The following is a 26,278-nucleotide window of genomic DNA, read 5'->3' on the forward strand; positions in this document are numbered from 1 at the left end:
AGGTATGATGTGCGACTTGCGCTTGGGGGTAGTGTCCGGCTATATGGAGGTTCAATATATATACTGGGTGCAGGTGAAAGTTATACATTTTACTAATGTATAAGGCATGTGCGGGCTGCACAAACGTGTGCTGGAATACTGAAGCTAACTGCTTGCAGCTATGTACAAACGCGAGTTCCTTCCCAAAATAAAATCAACAGCACTTTGTTTAAATAAGCTTTTAATTATAAAAAAAACTACAAAATATACTATAGGGTCCATGCAGTGCAGGAACCTTGTAGTGCGGTCCAATTTCGGTGAAACCACCGCCTTTGAAAGAGGCACCACCATCTCGGCACAGCCACGCCACCCGCCCACCAGACCACTGAAAAGTCGCAATCTGACAGGTGGGCAGCAGGGACCTTTAACGGAGCGGTGACGTGGCGGTGCAAATCGCCGCGCCATTGGTCCGCCAAAAGTCGTAATAGGCCCCCATGTAACTGCAGTTCATGATGCTAGCTGAGCATTCAGGCTGAGTGAGCAGGACCAAAATGGGACCCCCATTTAGAGCCAGCCCTTGTCCACAGAAGCATGGACTTTAACAACCACCAAGAACTCAGGAATGCCAAACCAACACCTAGGAAGCTTTCAGCCCATCAACCCACCTTCCGTCTACCTAGCACCGACATGCCCTACACCTCAAGAAGCTCACCTGGCCTGAGGACCGACACCTACTTTTTTTATGCAATCAACATGCAACGCTGCAAACAAAAGACAGTTCTACTCTTCCACACCTTGGCCGCTTTCCTACAGCACGAGACACAACTGGCAAAAGGAACAACCGCCAGGGTTAATTAAATGTCACGATGAGCCATCGTACAAGCTCTTTAGCGATGCACGTCCAAATGAAACCGCTGCTGGCGAAGGCAGCTTTACTGGAAGCAGATGGATTACGAAACATACGGGTGAAGACGTAAAGCCACGTGGTGACCGTCCTTACCCAGGAACCATCCAGCCCTCCCTTGGCGAGACAATAAAATGCAGACTCGGCGAGGGTTGTACTCAAACAGATCCCAGCGCCACCATGAAGAAAGAGTGGAGCATTGTGATCCTGCTGGGAGCTTTCCTCATTCTATCGCTGTGCGGGAACTCAGAGGAAAACTCATCTTACGGCAACAAGACTCCTAGACCCACTCGACGTCCTGCAAAACTACCACGTGAGTAATAATCTCTTTTCATATTTACCAAAACACTTTGGCAATTCGGCCCCTGAGGCAGGGATGGGTTTTGTTCCACAAGTGCCGCCCTTTACCTACACAAGCCTAGCGCTTTCTGGCCGGGCTGGACTTCCCCTCTCCAAACACCCTTCTTCAGAGTTAAAAAATCCCTTTATGTCACCCAAGGAAAGCTGAGGACTCGGCTGATGGTCAGTCATTATGAGTTATACACAGTGGCGACAATTTAGCTCACTGATCACTCTTTTTCCAGTGGTGACTCTCTGTTAATCACCAACATGATTTCAAATCAATATGTGGATTAAATACCTTGAATATGCAGGACCATTCCTTAACAAGCATTGGTAAAAGCAATAAAAAGGTCTTTTTTTTGTTGTTGTTGTATTTTTTTTTTTGTTACAATGAAGGCTTTGGCGCAATGAGCAGGAGGATGTTTTATGTGTCAGGTTTTGTTCATCTCTTTCTGAGAGGGTGAATTCTTAGAGATAGAGGGTAGTCTCAGCAGAGAGGGCAAAAGATTGAAGAATCACAGAGTCTGACTGGCTTATTACTATCCTGAGCAGGTATATTGCATACTGCCAGCAGTGCTTAATTTGAGCCAGTGGTTGCTGGTGGGGTCCACTGACACTCATTGAGCTCTTATTTTTCCTCATCAGACATTTAGAGAGAGCAATAGACGGAAAAACACACGAAGGGGAAAGCAGGAGGACGAGAGAGACGAAAAAATTGTCACGAAGGGAGAAAGCAGGAACCTGCAATACTCAAATAAGGGGACAAGGAGTGTCTGGTAGTGGCTTAAAGAGGCATGATGTGGATTCAAGACTACACTGGCTTCCTGTTCGGCGCACAGCCATTTAACAGCATAGCTTTGGCACCGCCACTCATTCTTTTACAAATTAAGCACTGACTGGCAGAAAGTGCAGGAAGCTGCCTGCTCCTCTCAAAGGGCCAGCACACTTTTAGAGAGACACTTATGACACTACTCAACAAAGCTGCAATACCTTGGATCAGACATAAGATTACTTATCAGCATTCCTCTTCACCTTAAATTGAGCAGTACCAACACTTATTAGTGGGACTGATGCACTTTCACTGGCAGAGTATGAGCACTTCACGCCAGAGCTGTCAACTTTGTACGAGAATGAACCAGCACTTCTCAAAAGGGCTGGAAAAACTTTACTGGCCCACAATTGTTGCACTTTTTAGCAGGAGTCTATTTTACTTCGGACAGTATAGGAACTTCTCAGTAGGACTACTTTGCATTTAATGAGGCAGAGCCTGCACCTCAGAGCAAGGCTGCTGGTCCTTTAATGGGGGAGTCCAGGGGCCATATTGTGAAAAGTTGCACTGGCTCAAAACAGAGCAGGGCACCTCTGTTTATTTGCAAATGTGCCTCTAAAGTATATACAGATAACTAGGAATTTCTGTACGTAAATGCATGGATTGCACACAACACCCTTAGTAAACAGAGATCAGTGCTTGCCTCTGTCTGTTTTCGAGCTGTGCTGTCTCCAGTTCATGCATTGACTCCGAAAAATTCTGAGGGTGCTGGCTGGTGCTCTTTGAAAGTGGTGGGAAGTGATACTTGCCATGAATTCCGGCGAGCCAGGGACACTGGCGAGCATGACATCTACGAAGGTTTGAGGATTCGCCCCCTGTTTGGATGTTGTGCAAATGAGGGCAAATAGTGTATTTTAAGCTCAATTTTCTCAGAAACCGGAGGTTCTAAAAGAGCACTCATTCAATATTCAAGTACTTTCCTGGTGTGCCAAGAATGTGAAGCCTGACACTCCCCAGCAGTTGACCCCATTTATTCCAAATGTGCAGTGGGTGCCCCCGGTATGTCTATACCTCTGTTATTTTGACATGGATGACTCCCAAGCCTATAACGTCATATGATATACCAGTGCTAGCATCTCAAGGCCCTCACAGGTGATGCAGCCGCGCTCTACAAATCCTGATTGATAAATTGATTGATTGAGAATTCTGGCAAGGATTGCATTGCATACATATGCCATGGGTGGGCCATATGCCAAAAATGACTTCCAGGTTGTCAAGTTCAGCTTTGTGTCATGGTTACTTGCCCCCATGCTTCATAGTTGTCTTCTCTAATGCAAAGATTTACCTCTAGTATATTAGTACCTCGTTTTGCCAGAAGTGTCTCCTTTGGCAAGAATTACCCATAGGGTGCCAGTGCAGGCATTTTGCCATGGGTGACTTTTATTTCAAGATTTATGTACCATGAGAGACTACCAGCACTTTGCCATGTGTACCCAGTGTGCCAAGAGTTACCTCCAATACGCTACCACCAGCATTTTGCCGTAAGTGTCCGTTAGGTCCTGTATACTGGCACCAGCATTTACCATGGACGCCCCTTATGCAAAGAATTACCTGCAATGTGCCAATATTTTGCCACGTGCATCTCTTAAGCCAAGAATGATGCCCAGTATGCCAGTAGTAGCATTTTGTTATGGGTTCCCCTCATTTACTATGGCCGTGCCCGCATTTTGCAACGGTGTCCGATATGTCAAGAATTCCATCCAGGGCTCAGCTGCCACCATTTTACCACAAATATCCCTTGTGAAAATGTTTTCTTCTGAAATGAGATTTTGTCAGGGGTGTCAGGAACTACCTCCTGCATGCTGGGGCCAGTGACAGACTCCCGAGCATAACACTCACACTCTCCCTCATTCATGCCCACTCACATCCCCACTCAACCAGGCAGATTTATTTATTTACTGCATCAGGCTTCAATAAGGGTTGTCATTTTTATTTATTAATCCAGTAACTATTCAAAACCTGTATAATAAACATGCATTTGCAAAGCCAATCGGTTTGACGTTTGCATGGTTCATGCAGAAATGTGCACAATATATGGGCACACATAGTACGATTATCCATATATGCAGACAACTTAAGCCTAAGGGCCTGATTTTGGGTCTGGCAGTCCGATGGACCACCAACCCCATGGGGGTGGTGCGGCAACTGTGGCACCGGCTGTCTGACCGCCGTATTCTGACTTTGGCGGTCGGACTGCCATAGGACCGCTGCTACCACCAGGGATCCGCGATCCCTGGCAGTCTTGCAGCAGTCTGAGGACACAATATGCTGGGGGTGCAGCTGCTGCACCACAAAGCACATTATGAGTTTCTTCACTGCCCTCCTTTTCATGGTGGTAAGCCCGCCATGAAAAGGGGGGTGGTGAGTAAACTAAGGGGCCCGACAGGGCAACATGGTGCCCTGGTGCACGGGTGTGCCTTCCTGTCTTTCAACACCCCCAGTTCTTGCACAGCATGGACTTTACAGTCCATGTGATGGAACAAGCTGTGACGGTCCCAATTCGCTGCCTCTCTAAAGCTTGCCTATGAGCCTTAGAAAGTCAGCGCCATTGGCCAGCTGCTGCAGGACCACTCACCGGGATTACAACTTGTAATCCGGCAGGCGGTTGGAGGTTGAGTTTGGAAGCCGGGGCGGGACGGTGTCGTGCCATCCCGCTCCCACACCGCCAAACTCCAAATCATGCACTAAGTGATAATCCAATGGTGAAACGACTGGGCTTGAGACACTATAGAGTTAGGTTTCTCCTCTGTACCCCTACCAATTGCTGAAGATTTCACTTAAGACCCACAATATTGGGTGAATGGCTGCTGTCAGTAAAGAAGCTCTGGACTCTGATTGATAGAGTGACATGGTAAACACATTGATTTCATATGCTGGTTGTGTCAAATGCCATCAAGAAACAAGTGAACTGATGAGTCTCATAGATCTGTACTGTTTTTAGGATGTTGAGAAATAAGGGATAGCCTCTTTATACCATCTTAGGTGACTCGAAGTCCAAAAAATAAAAAGGTCTCAGTATCCCAAAAATAAAAATGCTTTAGGCTATCTACACAGGATACCACTGATCTGACGTCACCAAAGGTGTTGAGGACATCAGATCTCATGTTGCATAAGAATTCTGGGACTTTGCAATTTCTTTTTGGTGAACTGAATGTTATTTGCAGCTGCAAACATCAATGTTCATATCCAGGATATAATTTCAAAATTCATTCTTGTATTTTGTTTAGGTGTACCAAATACAAATATATGTTTTGTACCATAAAACCGAAGTTACAGTTGCATCCTGGGCAATAATCAGGCCCATTATATCTCTGCCTAGTTGATTTCTCAATCACCATTCAGTGTTTATAAAATACAGTGCACAATCAAGAGGCACACATCTCAAGTGTTCAATGGAATAAAGAGTAGAATAAAATAATCCTGTTTACATTCACATCGCTTAATCAATCTGCCTTTTGTTCAAAAGGAATTATTTTCAGGTATTTGACTTGTATTCAATTGAGACAATTGATGCCTTCTTCTGCCAACACGTAAACAATCCTGCTCTTGAGAAACTACTTATCCTCTTTAAACCTTCCTGGCAACACTTTCCCAGACTCAGTCACTCCCCTGCGCTCCAGATCGGAGCTTATACCAGCCAGGACATGAAGAAGGTATAGCGACAAACAACTTCTAGGCGGAAACGTCATGTCCAAATACTTAAATACCTATGTCATCTAGCAATAACCTGGCAGTATACAGGAATGTCCTATGAGTTACATGGTGTGAGTCGTGATAGAGCAAAGAGGTAAAAACAAGACTTAAAAAAACTATTGAACTAAAAAGGGCAAAATCAAGGGTCAACTCCATCTAACCAGTGAATAACACAATCAGGGACAAACTGCACCACAATTCTACTCCTCATGTTCCCACTTTAAACCAGAGACATTTGCATAAAGGATCAGCTGCAGCTTGTTGATAATTGTCTATGTATTCATGCTGGAGAGAGAAGCCCAGTGCTTAATTTGTAAACGAATAAATGCCGCAGCCCAAATGTTTCTCAGATGCTGCTGGTGTTGCTGCTAAATATTGGGTTACCGAGTACCAAGATTTTTAGTCTTGATGTTACCACATGTTTTTTTCACCCACCAACATACTCTCCCTGGCTCCTTGCCTCACTCTTGCAAGATATATTTCATTCCTTTTTTCTACCGTTGTCATTGAATTTCCATCTACCTCTTTCTTTACCCCCTCTGCTGCCTTTTCTCTCTTGTTCAATGTCAAAAGTCTGACGATAAAAAATAAGTCCCGGTTCCTAAAGAAAGCTTCCAGTGCCCTACACCTGCAAGCACCAGCACAAATTAAGCACTGGGTAAGTCCCATCCTTGAGCCCCTTCTGCGATGACAACATAGATGTTCATGACAGCCTGTCCAAAAAGAAATTCCATATGCCAAGGGTGAGTTTCAGCACACCTTAGGAGGTTTGCTACACATTTTGTGGGATATTACCATGGGAAGTACTGACACTTTTGAAACCGGATGCTACATCTTTAATCGGAGAGTATCACAACTTCTCGGCACGGCTAATGTGCCTTGAAACTACACGGTGCTGGAATTTTCCAATCCAGCTTATACATTCTTAATGAAACAGAACGGAACAGAACCGGAACTTCTAAGCAGCACAAAAAACAGTGAGGTGTAGGTAGTGCAGTGGTTGAGGTTAAAGTGGTGAAAAGAAAGAAGGACAAAACACAATCTTACAATTCGAAACTCAGTCTTGCAACATGCTCTTATGTTAACTTTCTTTGAGTAAGGATAACTTATTCATGGGAAATAACACAGCCTGTCGTACGAATCATACTTCCATGGTGATTTAGACTGGTGATCGTTTACTTGTGACAGGCATTGCGATTTATCATGAATAAGTTCGAATCCTTAGTGCCAATATCGGCAACACTCACCATCCCCCCCATACAGCAATCTCTCAGCGAAATAACCAGACAAGACACCTTCTTTGTGGAGAAAATTGCTGCAGGTTTATTAGCATTACACAATGCCAAGATTGGTGGGTTAGCTTACGGGCGATCCCCAGGCAGGCAGCCCCTCGCCGCCTGCCACCTGATGAGCCAAATTACACCATGGCAATCCAATCGGTGTCAGTCAGATTTGGGGTAGGGGCGACCCATCCCACCGGTGGACCGCCAGTCCACTCCCTTGCTCACGCCCCCGAGGGGGGCGGAAACCTTCCAGGCAACCCCCGGTTGCTCAGGTCCACAACCGCCCGTAGGACTAACCGGGCGCCGTCGCTCCTCCAGGGTCCAACGCGAGGACCTCCCTGTGGATATTTGGCTTTAGCACCCTTACTGTGCTCGTGCAGAGGGTACCCTTGGGCAGGGAGAGGTATATGTACCTCACCCCCCCCACCCCCTCTACCCGGAAGTGATGCAGCACGCCAGACCCCTGAGGGTCCTAACCACTGGGAGGCTGCCTCCTGTGCCTCTTGTGGCACTGAGGCGGCCGCCCTCTTAGCCGGTCTCCTTCGTGGACCCCGGGCAGCCGGCATACTTGCATATTGCAGTCTTGTGTGCAGTGCAGTCCCCTCCTCCGCTGATGTCGTTGTTTACAGCTTACACTCAGATATTTTCTTGAATGGTGGCAAACAAACCTGCATCAATTTCCTTATCCCGACGATGGCCAATGGGGTTCAAATGTCTCCACCTCTCTGTACCTTCAGATTATTCAAAGAATGTTCATAAGTATGTGCATCTTAAGGCTGACAGTCCGAGAGTAAAACTGTGCTTTTGCTTTTATCCTCATTCTTTCTCTCACTTTAACACCAACTAGTAAGCCACCAGCACCTCAGGGTTCTTTGCCATTACATTGTTCTTCATGTTTTGGGACATGTTTTTTATACTCAGGTGAGCATTTATCAATAAAATAAGCTTACTAGGATCTTAAAAAGTTATGCTGACTACTTGCTTACTGAGGACTGATTCTGATATCAGTGCACAGTGAATGACCATGATTTCAAGTCAATTTCCAAACTCCACTTTTTTTATCTCTAGGAGTGACATTGTTATGTTCTGTTTAACAACATTCTATGTGGAATACGGAGTTGTCCTATCTTTTAACATATATGAGACTGTACTTTTCAAGGGGCAGTCCCAGAACACCTCAGCACCACTGTTGGTGGCTTATTTTGACTGTACCCGATTTTTTTTTAGCTGGGATGGTATCCTTTTGTGGACAAAACCTGAAAGTTGTTTTCAGTCTCAGCAAAGAGAACACTTTTTTAAGTGGTATGCTGCACACAAGGGTACATCAGTGCAAGCGCTGATGCTACCTTTAGAAGGCTGCATTCATTTCTGCTGCTGATGTGAGCAACCCCTCCACATTAGAGCTCCTTAGAGTGTGCTTGAGTAACATGTGGTGAAGGGCTCTGAGGACTTGGTCATCAACTGGCACATCAGTGGTCTGAAGTCCCTTTTCATCCGTCTCACAGTGCCAGCACGGTAACCGTCCTTTACAATGACTGCGTTACAACGCAGTCCATAACCCCGCATTTTTTACTCCACAAAAACTTTTACATTGCAGGGCTTTACACCGCAAACCATTACAACGCATTCCCCCTTACAACGCCCCAGTGGAGTTAGAAATAAAATTGCGTTGTAATGGCTAATGCGTTGTAATGGAATGCATTGTAAAGTCCTGTGTTGGGAAAGATTTTGCAGAGTATAAAATGTGGTGCAATGGCACGCGTTGTAAGCGCATGCAGAGTAAAGAGACATATTCTGCCAGCACCATCTTTAGGTTATCCTACATACCCTCAAGTAATAGTTTTAACTATCAGTAGCAATACCTCTTGCCAACAGCTGTCTACAGCACCGCCCAGTGGCCCTGTGGATTTCAGCTAAGGTGGGACTGGTTGGTCCATTCAAACTCATTCATATTTACTGAGAAACCTACTAAGGTATCCATACCATTGTGGTGATAACTACTAATGATATTTTCTGATAGAGGGAAAAGGGAGAGATGACACATCAATGATATAAAAATGGGAAAAGGGAGAATAAGAGAATTTGAAGTATGCTGAATTTATTGGTGCTAACACTCAAATGAACTTAATCACCATATGGCCGGCAACCGCTGCAGCAGAAAATAATATCCACAATGTTTCTGGCCAAAGTCTAGATTGGCATGCAAGACTATCTGGTAGGAATATGCCTTATGACACTAGCTCATGTCCTCCGGAGCCTTAGCACGAGAAACCCTGGCATAGGCTGCTCACCAAAAGAAGGCAACTGAGAGTTTATGGCTAAATTGATGCACTTACTTTTAGCTACATTGGAAAAAACAGAATGAAGGAGCACTTTGAGGCCAAGAGGAGCTAATTTGAGTTCAGAAGACCAACAGTCTGTTTGGTCGTCAATTTGCAAGCAACATTCCTGCGGCCTGTCACCGAGGATCATGGGCTGGTTTCGGGGGAAGTGATGTCAGGCAGAAGTGTGTTGGAGTTAAGGAGTGGAAATGTAGCCCTTGTGGCACCATAAGGCTACATTCATCTACACTGCTGTCTAGACCATTGCCCGCAATTACGAAGTAGTTATAGGAAAAAATAAGAGTTGAGGGCTTCAGGTTGGATCATAGTGAAAGTGCTCTACTCAGCCAAAACTCTAATAGATAGTCAGAGGTGACCCACACACCTCACGCCAAATTGGCCCGCTTCGCACCGCAGCCTTGGATCCGACAGCGCTTCAGGAATGATGACGACGCTGCCGGCACCGTGACCTGCCAGCACCGCACTGAGCATCCCCCACTTCGCACTGCTGGCTTGATCTCACCAACGCCGCTGGACACCGTCACCGAGCCGCTGATTGCACCGCAACCTGGGGGTACCATGAGCTGCATCGCTCCACTTCACACCGTAGTCCCGACGCCTGCCAATGCCAGCCCTCCTGACTTCAAACTTATGGAGTTCGATCTGCAACGCGTGTGACTTCAAGGGCCCGACAACTCCTGCTCCAAATTTTGGAAGCAATGCCAGCTGACACTGTCTCTTCCGAGCTCATCGCAAGGTCCCCAAAGCACTACATTTTCAAGGTGGGTCTTCGCGACACCGTAGTTGACCCTTCACCTTGAAGTCGGCCTGAACTGTTGGATTTGTTTTTTCATGATGCCGTGATAGCCCCGGACGGAGCTATCAACATCAAGGATCTGTATTTAAAGTCTATGGGCCCGATTCACAGAATTAACTTAAGACAAAATCCTAAACTTACTACTTTTGGTATTCACAGAATGCACTTACTACTTTTGGTATTCACAGAATGGATTTACGACTATTAACTTTACGTCCGCACTCGGGCCGGAGATTCTGGCCTGGAGGCGGAGCTCCCGGCCTGGAGGCGGAGCCTCCGGCCCAGAGGCGGAGCTTACGGCCCAGAGGTGGAGCTTCCGGCCCGGAGGTGGAGATTTCAGCCATGGCTAAATCTCTGCCACTGCCGGAATCCCCACCTCCGGGCCAGAAGCTCCGCCTCTGTGCCGGAAGCTCCGCCTCTGGGCGGGAAGCTCCGCCTCTGGGTCGGAATCTCGGGCCCGAGTGCAGACATAGAGTTAGTAGTCGTAAATCCATTCTGTGAATACCAAAAGTAGTAAGTGCATTCTGTGAATACCAAAAGTAGTAAGTGCATTCTGTGAATATCTAAAGTAGTAAGTTTAGGATTTTGTCTTAAGTTAATTCTGTGAATCGGGCCCTATTTTTGCATTATTCGCATTTTGATAACTGTTTGTTGCCTTTTTTATCATTTTGGTCTGTTTTACACAGATAAATATTGGCTATGTTTCTAACACTGGTGTGGTATCTTTTTGTAATGTTTTCACTGTATTACTGTGTGTTATGTGCAAATGCTTTTGATCCAGCAGAAAGGGGCAAATTTACATATCCTCTCTGTGCCACAGATCCGTCACCACACTTACTCATTCACACACGCATTCATTGGTGGGGCCCATAATACCAACACTCATACGTCTCACTCGTATCTGTACACAGGAGGATGAGGAATCCGCTGGACATGTGGGGGGTACCTTATTACCTATAGGAAAAAAATTAACATTAAATACATTATGTACATCTGCATCTGTAGAATCCTAGCTTTAACATCAAGGCACTCCACCACTTGGTCGATGGACCAATTAGTTGGACTGGTTGATGGTGATTGTCAAGACCAGCTTAACCTCACTACAACAATACATTGAATTGCATAATTAATTGACTCTAAAAGAATCACGAACACCTGAAATCATTTAAAAGATTTTATGTAATTAATTTGGATAAAGGAAATTATCATTTATTCTCTCACTATTAATTTTCACTTGAGCATTGCCATTTATTCAGGACATAAACAAGACAAGAAACTGTTTAATAAAAGTCATGAAGAGAAAATGTAGGTTTGCATTCATTTCATTATTCTCAAAATGGTTAAAAATCAATCCTTGGTCATGTATCTGACAGAGGGTTCCAAAAATGAAGGATCAGTGAACCATAGTTAAAACATGCATTTAATTCTAAAGATTTCCTACACTAAAACCTTCCTACCCAGCACTAAAACCCCAACTTACTTAATTAACCCTTGGCCTCCTCGAAGACTTCTCTCACCCAGGCTAGTGTCCCGCAACGATCTCGAACCTACAGGGGTCTTCAATGCGCAATCTGGCATAATTCCAAGCTCCCAGCAGCTCTCCAAAGCAGCTTTTCTCCTCCGCCTTCTCTGACTCTAAACCCCAATTTTGGTCTGATATTTATACTGGGTTTGCTGGCTCTCTCTACCCTCAAATGTTTCAACTCTTGCTGTTTCCCTTGCTCTGATTGTTCATGACAATGCAGTTCTCAGCTCCCAGGATGTCCATTCATAACAATGTAGTTCTCAGCTCCCAGGATGTCCGTGAATAACTTTATGTTTGACAAACTGATAGATACAAATTCAACTGTCCCACAGTTCATTAGCAGGCATTCAAAGGTTCATTGGCAGGGATTCAACTGTTCAGTGTCAGGGATTCAGCTGTTTCCATGTGGTCATTCTTTGGCAGACATTCGACTGTTTCTCTTTGGCAGGCATTCAGCTGTTCTCGTGCTATCATTCTAGCTCTCAGCCACTCATCGGCATTCACACCAAATGGCTTCGAACACAGTCAGCTGGAGTTGCAAAGTTCAGTGGAGCACAAGGCATGCACGAGGTTCCTCCAGCCAGATGATGCAAGCATTCTCTACTGCGCAGAACCTAGAAAAACAAAGCCATCTTGAAACTAGCCACCAGCCAAACTACGATAAACAGATGCAAAGAAAATGTGAATACACAGAAAATAAGCGTTTTCTGTCCCCCCCACCCGCCAGGGCTACTATTTATCCCCTAAAAACTGTTACCTAGCAGAAAAGCATCACACTGCAAGCCATTAAAATGAAGCAAAAGCAGCATGTAATGCACAATGTACACTACAACATAGACATGCACTATTACACTACTTAAATGCGCAAAATAGATTAAACATGCGTTTTACACCATTAATTAATATGTTAATCAAACCTGTTAATGCAGAGCATTTTCCACATGTAATGTGTGTGTTTGGTTAATACACAGCAAACAAAATTAATATAATTACTTTGTTATGGGGGGGTGATCGGTCTGAACGGGGTACACACAAAATCTTCTGTACTTCGCTCCATCACTTTACACATTGCCTCTGGGATAAGCCTGACTGCTCATGCCAAGCTAACAAGAGGGTGATCAGGGGTTATTTTAGAAGTGTAATCCCCTTATCCTGACTAGAAGGAAGAGTCCCTACTTGGTCATGGTGCTTACCTCTGCAAGCTAGAGACCCAATTTCGAACACAAGCCCCATAGGAAATAATGCACTTGAGAATAAGCGGATGGACCGTGTGAGAGTGGAAAGCGAAGAGTCTGTGAGCAAGAAGAGAGAGCAAAGAATTTGATCATAATATACAGATAGATGTTGTGTGAGAGAAGAGTGCAGAGACTTTAAGAGAGGTGAAGGCAAATAATGTCAGCAAAGAAACAGCAAAAACTGTTTGAGAGAGAGAAGAGGAGTGAGGGTAGAGAATGTGCAAGGAGGAGATGCAGCAACTGTGCAAGAAGAAAGAGAGCAGTGACTGTGTGACAAGAGTGGGTTGATAATATAAGAGGGAAGTTGTAAGATACTATTAGCAAAGATGAGAGCAAGTCTCTGTGTGAGAAATGGGATGTCAGAGTCTGTGTGAGCAAATAAAGGGCAGTGAAGTCAAAGAAAGAAGAGGGCAGAGAATGTGAAAGAGGCGTGGGCACAAATTGTGAAAGAAAGAAGAACAGGATTTGAGAGAGGTGAGGGCCGGAACTGTCTGAATAAGGAGGGATCACAGAATGTATGAGGTGGAAACTGTGAGACCTTGTGGGAGAGAGGTACGCAGAGATGAGGAAGAGCCATTAGGAGAGACAAGAGTTCAAAGACTTTCACAGAGGTGAGGACAGAGTCTATATGAGTAAGGACAGTATACTGAGAGGAGAGGGCAAGGCTATGTGAAAGACAGTAGAAAATATGAGACAGGCAAGGGAGTCCAGAGGGTATTTATCGTGCAAGAGAAGAAATGAGAGTGACTGTGAAAGTGACATAGGAGAATGCAAAAGTGTCCCCACTTTTGACAGGATGAAATAATCTGCTAATAGGAGATCTTCAAATTGTGATGTGTGCCGACCCGGTGGTTGTATTCCCAGGGGGTCACAAATGCCTCAGCAAGTACTTGTAAACGAAAATGGTTTGGAAACAATAGCTTGTTCAACTGGCACATTTCCAGACGGCAGAAGAGATAGACTGGCGCTCAGGGCTGGGTGTATCATTAGTGCCGGTGCAGTTAAACTGGGGCCCACAAGTGTGTCGGGCTCAAAAGACCCCAATTATGGGGAGCAGTGTTTGGTGACCAAATTCTGTTTTTGTTTGATGCATTTGCTCTTTTATAAGTCTTTCATTTAGTGTAAATTGTGAGCTACAGAAAAAGTCCCCCATAAATGATCTCATAAGCCCGTGCTACCTATGCTCCTCCCACAGTCCTTGCCATAAAGTTTTGAAGGGGAACCCGACTTCAAAACGTTTTGCTTAGGGGTGCTCTGAGCAAAAAAGTTTGAAGACCTTGGTGTAGAGAGAACAAGAACCACAACCCCAATTAATTGAGAGCTCAGTGTTCTGGTAAAGAAAGGTTAGTTAGGCAAGGTTTCTTTAATGTGAATACAAGAGCTGTTGCGCACATATGTGGGTGGGTGCAGGAAAGGCCTAGGCCCCAAATAAGAGTTGTGTCCCTTGATTATTTCTATCCAGAGGGGAATATGTCCCCAGGATATGACTGCCCAAGAGTAGGGGGGGTTTCTACAGGAAATTCCTGGGGCATTGAGACCAGGAACAGCTATGATGTACTTTCGGGGCTTGAGGAATGTGATTGACGCCACCCGCCCCAGGTACAGACTAGAAACTTGGATGGCCATAGTATACCTACGACGGAGGGTATAGGGATAGTCAGGGGTTCCCAAAAAGATCTATTAACTGGTTTGCATGTCCAAACCTTAGGAGGAACACAGGCATCCCATGCGCTGCTAGATCCCGATGTTGGAAATGTTAACTTACTGCCTATCATTAGGGTGGGTGGATTGGATTCTCGAACAGATTTAGAGATAAATATGAGCGCAGCACGGTCCCAAACCACGGACCGGGAGGTTATTACAGAAATCCTTCCTTCTCCCTTTTCGAGTAATCTGTCCTTGCTGTCCTGGAACATTGCTGGTTTAAGTTCTAAGACATCACAGGAAGAGTGGGCTGATTTTATCGAGGGGTACGATATATGTTTGTTTCAGGAGACGTGGGCAGTGGATCATGTTTTCCGTCAGGGTTATTTGAATTTTCATATTCCCGCAGAGAAGAAAGATAGGGGACGGCCAGTGGGTGGTTTGGTAATTTGGGTTAGGCAGGCGTTGGCCTGTACTGTATTACAACTACCTACAGCAAGTAGTGACATCCTAGTCGTAAGAATGAAGATGGGGTCAGGGATGCGAGTAGATATTTATAACATCTACGCATGTGGCCTTCCTGGAGGGCGTCGTTCTGAGGTAGTGACAGCAATGGAACTCATGTTAGAGTCATCACCTAGTAAAGTCTAGCCGATAATCGGGGGGGACTTTAACACCACGTTTGAGCCGATGGGGCCCGATGACGGGAGCCTTACGGAAGAGGAGGACTGTAAGTGGGGTATACCAATCCTCGAAATCCCACCGATAAAAAGATGGACAGAGGCGGCCATCCAATTAAAGGGTCTTTGTTTGGCCCTGCAGTTGAGGGCGGCTAACGGCCGCACTCTTTCTGACAGGACCGGGGCTGTAACTTTCGATAATGGGATATCGTCAAGCCGTATAGACTACTGGCTGGTCAGTCTACATCTGTGGCAGTTTCTCAATGATATGGTTGTAGTAAACCGAGTTGAAAGTGACCACAATCCGCTTACTATGACCTTGGTGGGGGTACTATGTAAGGCAATCCCCATAAGAGATACCTTAGCTAATCATGATGTTTTGGTTAGTAATGATATGCGCCACCTTAAGTGGAACCACATCGTCGATCACCCGGAGATAGTGGCCAAAATGGAACTAGAATTAAGTAACACCATGGGTGTATTAGGTACCAAAGATGACAGCCAGGAATGGAAGACGTTGGTGATGGAGGAGCATACAGCCCTCTTTGATCGCCTGAAGTCCTATTTTCTCAAGCATGGTAGCACCAGGAAACCGAATATAAAGAAATCCCACAGGTGGTATAATGAGGAATGCCGCAAGGCCAGGGTCGAGTTAGGATCTGCCCTAGGAAACAGAGATGGGGATAGAGTAAGGTTGGCAAGGAATAACTATAGGAAAGTAGTCGGAGATGCCAAAAAACAATGGTATCAGGCTAGATGGGGTGACCTATTGGAAGCATGCAAGGATAAAAATCCGAAAGCATTCTGGGATAAATACAAGTGGGAGAATGGCGGATGCCCAGATCCCCCACAGAATAATGTTGCCCAGGAGCACTGGGTGGAGCACTTTAAACTCCAGTACGCACCACCAACAGACGAATCTGATAGTAGACCCCTCGATGACAAACCCTTTACTAAATGGGTATTTACCTTGGGCGATGTGGCCAGGGCATTAGACACAGTGACACCTGGTAGAGCCGCAGGGCTCGACTGTGTACCCGCCGATGTGTTTTTGCACAATAAACCGCTGTGGTGTAGCAATATATGCACAATTGCAAATGCAGTCGCATGCGGTGCTCCAATCCCTTCCTCATGGAAGGGAGCGGAAATAATACCTGTTTATAAAAAGGGCGATAAATCTGTGGCAGGCAATTATAGGCCGATCAGCCTTATAGACTCCATCCAAAAGGTCGTAGGGCGGCTGATTCTGCAGAAAGTACAGTCATGGATAGATGAACACCACATACTTACCCCATTGCAGGCAGGGTTTCGCCCTCTCACAAGTACAATAGATCAGGTATTCCGTTTTATGATAATATATTGGAAGACAGTTTTACTGGGCAGGGGAGCACTGTATGCAGTGTTCGTAGATCTGAAGGCAGCGTTCGATACTGTGCCACGCTGCAAGCTGTGGCGCGTATTAGGAGAACTGGGCATGCCTCAGGAGTTGTTGTCCCTAATCATCCGCTTACATGAGGAAAACTATGCTTGGGTACGGTGGGGATCCAGGGGCGAGGTCACGGAGACCTTTCCTGTTGGCAGGGGAGTGAGGCAGGGCTGTGTGCTTGCACCTACCCTGTTCTCACTGTTCGTCAATGGGGTGGCCGATTACCTTGCTCTGGTCCCCTCCGATGCCCCAGTATTATCAGGAGATCACATCCCCGTCCTCATGTTTGCGGATGATACCCTATTAATTTCCACGACACCTCTAGTGAGGTTTGAAGAGTTCTATAGAATCCGTGGGTTAGAAATAAATATGGGGAAGACCAAACTCATGTCATTTAATGAACATAGATCATTCCAGGGCAAAATTAGCATGAATAATGTTATGCTAGAGCAAGTTAAAGCCTTTGTATATTTGGGCGTATCCTTACAGAAGGACATGGGTTGGAAACACCAACTCAACCTGACCACTCTCAAATTCAAACAACAGGTGGGGGTGCTTCTAGGGAAGTTTAGAACCTCATGCACGAAGCTCGTTACCCCGGTACTGGAAATTTATGGGCTAAAGGTTTTGAGCTCTGTACTTTATGGGGCAGAGTTATGGGGATTCGCAAATCTGAATCAACTGACTGTGGTCGAGAATTCATTCCTACGTAAAGTGGTTGGAGTCCCAGTGAGCACCCCGATGTATCCTCTTCGGATAGATCTAGGTAGGAAGGCTGTATATGATTCCGCAAAGCCCTGACCATTATTATACTGGCGAAGACTTTGGTGCACAGAAGAACTAGAGCATTACGCCAATGGTCTCAAGGATGTTATGGAAGTAGATATCTTCCATAAAATTCCTTGGCTCAAAGAGATCAGATCGCTCCTAGTGAGGATGGGCTTGAGCGAATTGTGGAACGACCCCCCCCAAAATGCAGTTTTCCCATCAAAAAAAGCATTGAAGAACATGTATTGGGATTGGGTAACGGAAGAGGCTTGCTTGAGTAGATCCACAAGGCACCGAACAGGCCAATTCCTAGAATTTAAACAAAGACCTGTACTAGAAAAATACTGGGATGCAATTACGAAACCCTATGATAGGAAATTGTATTTTCAACTGAGGGTTGGTTCCCTCCCATTAAGGTCGTTCACAAGTAGATGGGTAGGGTCCTCAAAAGAAGTGTGTCCTTGGTGTCCTGAAAATCAGGAAACTATAAGTCATCTATTGTTTTTCTGTCCTATTTACACTGCACCCCAAAGGGTATGGGTCATTCCCATATGCAAACTACTGGGCTTCAGAAAGCATGAGGAAGCACTTAGAGTTCTTCGATCAGATGCGTCTCCCCATATTGCGATTGCCTTGGCCAAGTTTTTAGGCTGGGCATGGTCCATACGAGCCAAGGCGTTAAAACAACACCCACCCACTCCCTAAGAGACAGCTGTCTACAGTTGGAAATATAGGGGAAGTGGAGGTAATCCCAACTCATGTATTGTCATCCATGGGAGAGAATGTGTCTTATATTATAGGAATTGACTGGGGTTAGCATCCAGACCATGTTTAGTATTATTGGATAAACGTTTTATATTTAATATATTTTAAGATCTTTTTATTATGTAAATAATTGTATTCACAGTTTTATATTTTGAACACATCAACATTGCCCAATTGGTGTAAGGTGTTTTTTAAAGCTTTTATGACAGAAATGTCGAATAAAGTTATGATGATTGAATGTTTGCAACAAATGAACGGTGACAGTCGAATTAGTCGAATAACCAATGCCTCGCATTTCTAACGCTTTCATCTCACTGTGTGTCTTCATTTGCAGGGAAGGATGGGAAGTGCCCCCCTAATTACAGATTAATGGGTTTCTGTAACAATAATAGTTACACCCCATGTGATAAGGATGAGGACTGTGCTGCGCTATCAAATCACGTCTGTTGCAGACGAGACTACTGCGAAAGATGCCTCCCTGCGGTTAAACGTATGTATGCACACTGCTGTGCTTTGATCATGGCCTGTATTTGTCGACAATGCATTGTACTTTAACTCTTGCCCATTGCATTCCTCCAGAGTGAGTTAAAATCCAGAGCTGAAATTGACACACACCCGTCTGTTGGGATTGTATGTCGGTGTAGGAGACGAGGGGGATATGCGTCCTAGCAAACTGAATCTATGTCATCACCTTTTAGAGATGTTTTACATGCAGTTGTCATAGCTGGGTTCGTCCCTCCCCTCCTTGGTCTCTCCTTTCTTTGTTACCTCTGAATACGTAGGTGTAGATGTGTTGTGTGACCATTCTGTGTCAGTATCCTCTGTGTAGAGAGCCACCCGGGCTCTCCCATACTTTGTTACTGCATGCACTCCTCGGGGCGGGCTCGACCCAAGGAGATAAAATAAACGGCAGGAGACCACTCGGGGTTTTCACGCCAACTAGTAATTACTGTGTGGAAGGGAGTCATTTCAATCGCTGCGTAGGGCCATACTGCCGTGGCCCCGCCGTGCTACACTCTGGATGGATGCTATGTATATTGGGGGGCACTGATATGTCATTTGTTAATCGCCCTGTATTTTTGTTTTTCTTTTTTCTTTCTCTCCTTCTTTCCTTCTTCTAGTCTTTGTCCTCATTTCCTGATGACTTGGTCTTTATGCACTGTGGCGAAAATTTCAATAAATAAAAGTAAAAGAATTTGAGGTCATGGCTGAGATGTGGAGCAGAGCTGGGATATAAAGATTAGACCCGAAAGTGCAAAGGCTTTTTGTAATCACATAGCCTGAGCTGCCAAATTGGCAGGCATCCAAAAATTCACATGACAATCTGCTAAACTCACAAATCTGTTTCGCGACTTGCAGTGTGTAGCCTGGGGCTCTTTGTACATCACATGAGTGTTTGGAAATGGTTTGCAGATGCAGAAAGCATTGAAAAGATATCGATTGCACATTCAGAAGGTGGAGCTGTGACTGAGGTTCCGATTTTACTGAGCAAGGGACAGTTGCAGCCACCAAAGAGAGGGAGCCCCAAATACTCCTTCAAGCCCCCCCAACTTAATATCCCCTTCTCATTGTGGCATTGTTTTTGGTTTTGCAGCCAGCTCGGAGCTCACAATAATGGAGGTTTGTGAGTGGGAATACAGAAATGAATGTCGGTTGTTCATTGCAGGCCAGATTTCTGAGACTGAGTTCAGCCTCTTTGATCATATGGCACAGCATGAAGAATTGATTTACCAGGTTCAGTGGCCAAACTGTCATGCGCACTTTGCATGTTCTCCACCGGGCTGTAATGCACTGCCTGGGTGGAGAACATGCACAGGCTGTCCCCTTCTGAACACCGAACCACGGCACTCAGACCAATCAGGATGCTGCTGTCATAGTGACAGCAGCATGGTGATTGGCTTAGGGGGGCCTGGATGGTTCCTGGAAGAGGAGCGGAGGAGATATGACGTGCGAGCGATGGCATGCAGGGGTAAGTGAATTTTTTGTTCTTTTTTTTCCCCTCCTTCTCCGTCACTCCTGTTACGTACCAGCCACCACTGACCAGGTCAGTTACACATGGTGCAAACACAGTGCTGCATTGCGACCTGACCAATAGCATATATTTGCTTTACTCTGTGAAATACAAAGGTTTAAGGGTAGTGGAGTCACTGACAATCAGCATTTAGTTTACTCGTAAATATTTTTTTCAGGTAAACAGTGTTACCAAGAAAATTGACAATGAAGACATATGCTGAAATACATTTGGGTTAGCTTCCCTAATTGGCCACACACCGACCGTAAACAATTTACAGAAGATTCGAACACTACTGTTTAGACCAGCAATATCTTTATTTTGCTGTGGCAGATTTTTGGGACATGCTGAAGCTGGGATATGCTCAGCACTGAAGGATGTCTAGAAAGTTTGCCAATTTCCCCGATTAAGTCAACAAGCCAAAATTAAGTTTAAACATTAATTTTGCAGACTTAACTTTCAGGATTGAGGCTAATTATGGACTGTACAGTTCTTTACTCAGACACGTAAAAGAAGTATTTATTGCCAAAGATTTGGATTTTAATGAGGAACACCCAAATTCGCCAAACCAAATCCCAAGATATTTGTATGCTACAGAATATTCTAACTTCTTATTAGATAAAAGTCAGACCCTTACATGGCAATTTTCCTGCTACATGCCAAGCCCTTTGGTTTTTTCCCTATGTTTATTACAAGCTTGGTCACTCTGCAATAACCTTGCAGATTGGCAAGGTGTCCTTCTAATTTGAGAATTGTTTGATGTAAAATTTCTGTGAATTCAGCATGTTGCAACAAATGGAGAGGTTACTGTCCAACTTTAGGGAGAAAGCTTTGCTGACACTAAGGGGGTCATTAGGATGGCGGACGGACTGGAGACCACCATGGCGGTCACATCCTGCCATTTAACATTGCGGCGGGTGCTGCTGACTGCAGCACCCGCTGCTATGCCAAAAAGTCAGGATGTGCATTTCACTGCACTACGTGGCAAGCACTACACGGTGCCTGCAACGTAGTTATGTGAAATGTAGGAGGGTACCATGGGTACCCCCCAGTGAACCCACACCTCCCACCAACACAAGGGGGGCCTGCAACGGGCCCTGTAACTAATACCCCACAGCCTTTCCATGGCGGTATCAAATGTATGACGTTACAATGCATACATTTACAATGCATGCCTTTACAACACAGGTTTTATATCGCAACATCCTTTACAACGCATTCCATTACAATGCATACCATTACATTGCATTTAAGGTAAGTGTTGGATAGTATAGGGGTAATAATTACTATTCTAACTCCAGTGAGTGCAACAGTAGGGTAAGTGTAAGGGTACTATGCGTTGTAATGGTACGCATTGTAATGACTTGCGATGTAATGCCTGCGTTGTAGTGACATGCATTATAATGACATGTGTTGTAGTGACATGTGATGTAATGGCTGCGTTGTAATGACATGCGATGTAAAGGATGTTGCGATGTAATGACTGCTATGTAAAGGTAGTGCGATGTAATGACTGCATTGTAAAGGTTGTTTCCAGGCGGTATCGCCGCCATGGAAAGGCCTTCTGTAGCCAGCATCCTCATTTGGTGGACGGTCCCTACTAGGCACCACCACCATTTTGGGCTATCTGGTCTGTCCGCCAGGCAATCTGTGAGATTACTGTTGGTGGTCCTGTGGCGGACGGTCTTTGCGCCCACCACGGTCCTAGCACAATTCCCTCCACCATCGTAATGTGGAGGTGGGAAAATCACGGTCCGATTGCGGAAGGACTGCCACCGTATGGCTGGCGGTGACGGGCCTTCTGCAATCATAATCGGCCCCAATTACAAGTTTGGCGGTGCAGTGCTGTGCTGGGTCTGCCTCACCGCTGCTCTGCCAAACCTGTGGTAAGGCCGCCAACCTTATTATGAGTATAACTTGTATCTGGCGGGATTTATTTAGGTGTTCCCATGGTGGTGCCTTTAAAAACAGGCACCACAATGGGTACGCCAAAAGCAGTTGCTGCACAGCATGGGCTGAAAAGTCCATGCTGTACAGGAACTGGTGTGCATGCACACAGGGGAGCACATGTTGTTCCCCCTATCTGCATCCACAGGGCGCAGAGACACCAAGGAACCCTGTACGCCACCCTTAGTTTCCTCTCTGCCAGGGTTTACATGGAGTAAGAGTCCCCATGTAAACCCTGGAGGAGAAGAAACTTGTAATATGCTTGGCAGGACCGCGATGGTAATTGATAAGTCAGGAGACTGCCACCGCTACACTGCACATGTCTGGCAGTGCTTGGACCGCCAGACTCGTAATTTGGGACCAAGAGTAGAACCAAGATCTGCAATACATAAATTCAAAAGGTTAGGGGCAAAAAACACAACTCTGTTTGAGCCCTGTATTGATATAAACTTTTGCCGATGTTACCATTGAAGTGCTCAACATTATTCTCACCTATGTCCTGGTGTATAATAAGACTAACACTCTTAGAACCTAATATGGAATTCTACAACTTGGACTTGGACCACAATGTTAAAATAATATTTGAAATTCATTGATTAATAGATCCATTTTTTATTTGTAAATTATTTGTATATATATATATTCAATTAATTTCAAATAATATTTGTGCATATGTTGTTTAAAGAAATGTGTTATTTATATTTTTATGGACTCAAGGGTGCATTGGGGCTTGAGCAGGTAGTGTTATTTTTAAGGTGTATATACATTTTTGTTAATTGTTTAATGTGTTAAATTTGTTTAGAATGTGTGGTACATTTGTGGAATGGGTGAGTAGTTAAAAAATATGTTATCATCAGTTTGTAATTATTTTTCTTTTATTTTTGTGTGCTTTATGGGATTGTGAGAGATACTGTTTGTTTTAAAGGTATTCATTTAAGAAATTAAAATAAATATTTGCTCAAATCTGATATATTTGTTAATATTTAAAAATATTTCATTGTTAATTTAAATGTTTATATATTTAAGACTTATAGATTTTATTAAAATGTTTGACATTATTTTTAATATGTATCTGAACCCTTTAATGTTTGCACTGTCCTCATTATTTATTATATATAAGCAAAAGTGAGAGAGAAGGGTGAGTATAGACCCGTTCGCCTTCCAACCAATCAATACTATGTCACAATAGAAATTAATGTTCCAACTACCAATTTCTCACAGTCCTAAAGGCTACAGTGGTTTGGAACCTGCAGGGTGTTTTAAAAGAACCCTCACTCACCTACCTCTTAGGGTAAATGCTACATCATTGGGTTCCCACCCTGGTCCCCGAATGCTTCCATGGTGTGCTGCAATGCCTGATTACAACACAGCTAGGGGTGAACTGTGACTGTGTGTGTGTTAGTTAAGGGTGGCGTTTAAAATTGGCTCGAGATTTCCTATCACAATTTGTGGATTTTTTAATAGTGGAAGTCTCGGTCAATGTTAAAAGCAATGGTGGATCACTGTGGGATATTTTGTTGATCTCACTTACCCTAAGTGTGGTCTACATGTTTCAGCCAACTTTTTTTAATGGCTCTCAGGGCCAGTGTGGCTTTTGCCAGGAGAAAAATCAGAAAGACACATGCACACTATGGCATGCGAAGAAGGTGTGTGTGGTTTGTACTTACAAAGCCAAGGAGTTGTGCAGACAATTTTTTAGTGTGTTAGCTTCTCGCCACCTGGGATACTCCGAGTGGGTGAACCCTGTTGTCCCACTTTCTGACTGAATTTCATTCACTTTGGGCTTCATATGTAGCACAATACTACTAAAAGTAGCAAGCAAGCCCAAAAAATTGACTAGACTGCATATGTAAACTTTCATAATTAAGACATGAACAACTAAAAGGCACATTTATGGTTACATGATTATGTAAACCAGCAAACAAATACATACCAAATACAATACATAAAAAGAAAAAAGTCACATTAAATCTGATTGTCACTCTGTAGTTATGGTTAGGATTCCTTTGATTTTTGCTCCCTAATAACTGTCCACCCATTTCACCAATTGGCACAAAACTTTCCAGACCTATAGCATTTTCTACATTTTGTGCTGATGTTCATTTGGGTGGTGAATCGTTAAGTGGGTGCAAAGATAAAAGGGGTGTCTCAAAAAGTGTTTTTCCACCAATGCATTTTCCATAGACTATTGTATTTGACGCGAAAACGGCTGAACGGATTTACATGATATTTTGCAATATTAGGCATTATGGTCCACTTGATCTGTTGGTAGGTCGCTCCCCCTCCGCACAGCACCGCCGGTGTTGGTCCCTGCCCAGCTGCCGTTCGGAGGAAGTAGGCTGTAGGTCTGCATCCTCCTCCTGTATTGCCATTTCGCTTCTGCTGTCTGTGTTTAATCTGTTGTCTGTATCTGTGTCCGTTGCCTTGTATTGCCATTTCTCTTCTGTTGCCTGTGTCCGTTCTGTGCCCATTCTTCTTTCTGTGCCCCTCGCTGTCCCTACTGTTGTGAGCCCGTTTTCCTTCTGTGCCCCTCGCTGCCCCTACTGTTCTGTGCCCGTGTGTTAGGCTGCCCCATCTGTTCTTGCCCGTTTTCCTTCTGTGCCCCTCGCTGCCCCTACTGTTCTGTGCCGGTGTGTTAGGCTGCCCCATCTGTTCTTGCCAGTTTTTCTTCTGTGCCCCTCGCTGCCCCTGTGCGCTCTGTATTTTGCCCCTTGCTGTGCCCCTAACCCCGTACCCATTTTGCCTTCTGTCCCCGCTGCGTCCCCTGCGGCCCCACCCCCTCTCTGCCCATTCGCTGCCCCTGCTTCCCGTCTCCTGCCTCCCAGCTGCTCCTCCCTCCCACCTCCCCATATATGGCGGCCGCTGCGCGGTAAGGAGAGCGACCCTTGACCTCTTGGTAGGTCACTCCCCCTCCGCACAGCACTGCCTGTGTTGGTCCCTGCCCAGCTGCCGTTTGGAGGAAGTAGGCTGTAGGTCTGTATCCTCCTCCTGTATTGCCATTTCGCTTCTGCTGTCTGTGTTTAATCTGTTGTCTGTATCTATGTCCGTTGCCTTGTATTGCCATTTCTCTTCTGTTGCCTGTGTCCGTTCTGTGCCCGTTCTTCTTTCTGTGCCCATCGCTGTCCCTACTGTTGTGAGCCCGTTTTCCTTCTGTGCCCCTCGCTGTCCCTACTGTTGTGAGCCTGTTTTTTCCTTCTGTGCCACTCGCTGTCCCGACTGTTGTGAGCCCGTTTTCCTTCTGTGCCTCTCGCTGTCCCTACTGTTGTGAGCCCGTTTTCCTTCTGTGCCCCTCGCTGTCCCTACTGTTGAGCCCGTGTGTTAGGCTGCCCCATCTGTTCTTGACCATTTTCCTTCTGTGCCCCTCGCTGCCCCTACTGTTCTGTGCCCGTGTTTTAGGCTGCCCCATCTGTTCTTGCCCATTTTTCTTCTGTGCCCCTCGCTGCCCCCTGTGCGCTCTGTATTTTGCCCCATGCTGTGCCCCTAACCCCGTTACCGTTTTGCCTTCTGTTCCCGTTGCGTCCCCTGCGGCCCCGCCCCCTCTCTGCCCATTCGCTGCCCCTGCTTCCCGCCTCCCGCCTCCCAGCTGTTCCTCCCTCCCACCTCCCCATATATGGCAGCTGCTGCGTGGCCGTGCAGCGGGCGCGTGCAGCAGGCCCTTCTGCGCCCATCTGCGCCTGAACCGCGTCCAGCGCCAGAACCCCTGGTCCGCACGCCCTCCGCACCCACCACGACGACCACCACCGTTACAGTGCCAGCACACTCCACGCTCTCAACCCCGGACGGACCCACACCTACTTCAAGGTCGACCCGAAACGCACACATGGCCCCTTCACCTGCCGGAACTGCAGCTACACCAGCCTCAGAGCCACCGAACCGCCCGCCAAGAAGGACCTCAACCACCTCCAGTGCATCCTACTGAACACCCGCTCCGCACGCAAACACGCCGTCGAGCTCTGGGACCTGCTCGACACATCCTCACCGGACGTCGCCTTCCTGACAGAGACCTGGATGAACGACTCCTCCGCACCCGACATCGCCATAGCCATCCCAGACGGCTACAAGATCACCCGCAGAGACTGCACCAACGGAGTCAGAGGAGGAATTGCCAT

General features: G+C 45.6%; 1 long non-coding RNA gene across 1 annotated transcript in view; it reads left to right on the forward strand.

Annotated features, from left to right (window-relative positions):
• Nucleotides 1–919: 919 nt before the first annotated feature.
• The window catches only part of LOC146812394 (uncharacterized), a 56,831-nt gene continuing 31,472 nt past the window's right edge, over nucleotides 920–26,278 (forward strand). The window contains exons 1-2 of the long non-coding RNA XR_014966846.1: nucleotides 920–1,196; nucleotides 18,546–18,701. This is a non-coding gene — a long non-coding RNA (uncharacterized LOC146812394). The remainder of the gene's footprint in view (nucleotides 1,197–18,545; nucleotides 18,702–26,278) is intronic.

This window comes from Triturus cristatus, chromosome 7 (genome assembly GCF_964204655.1).
Source record: "Triturus cristatus chromosome 7, aTriCri1.1, whole genome shotgun sequence".
NCBI classification, from domain to species: domain Eukaryota; kingdom Metazoa; phylum Chordata; class Amphibia; order Caudata; family Salamandridae; genus Triturus; species Triturus cristatus.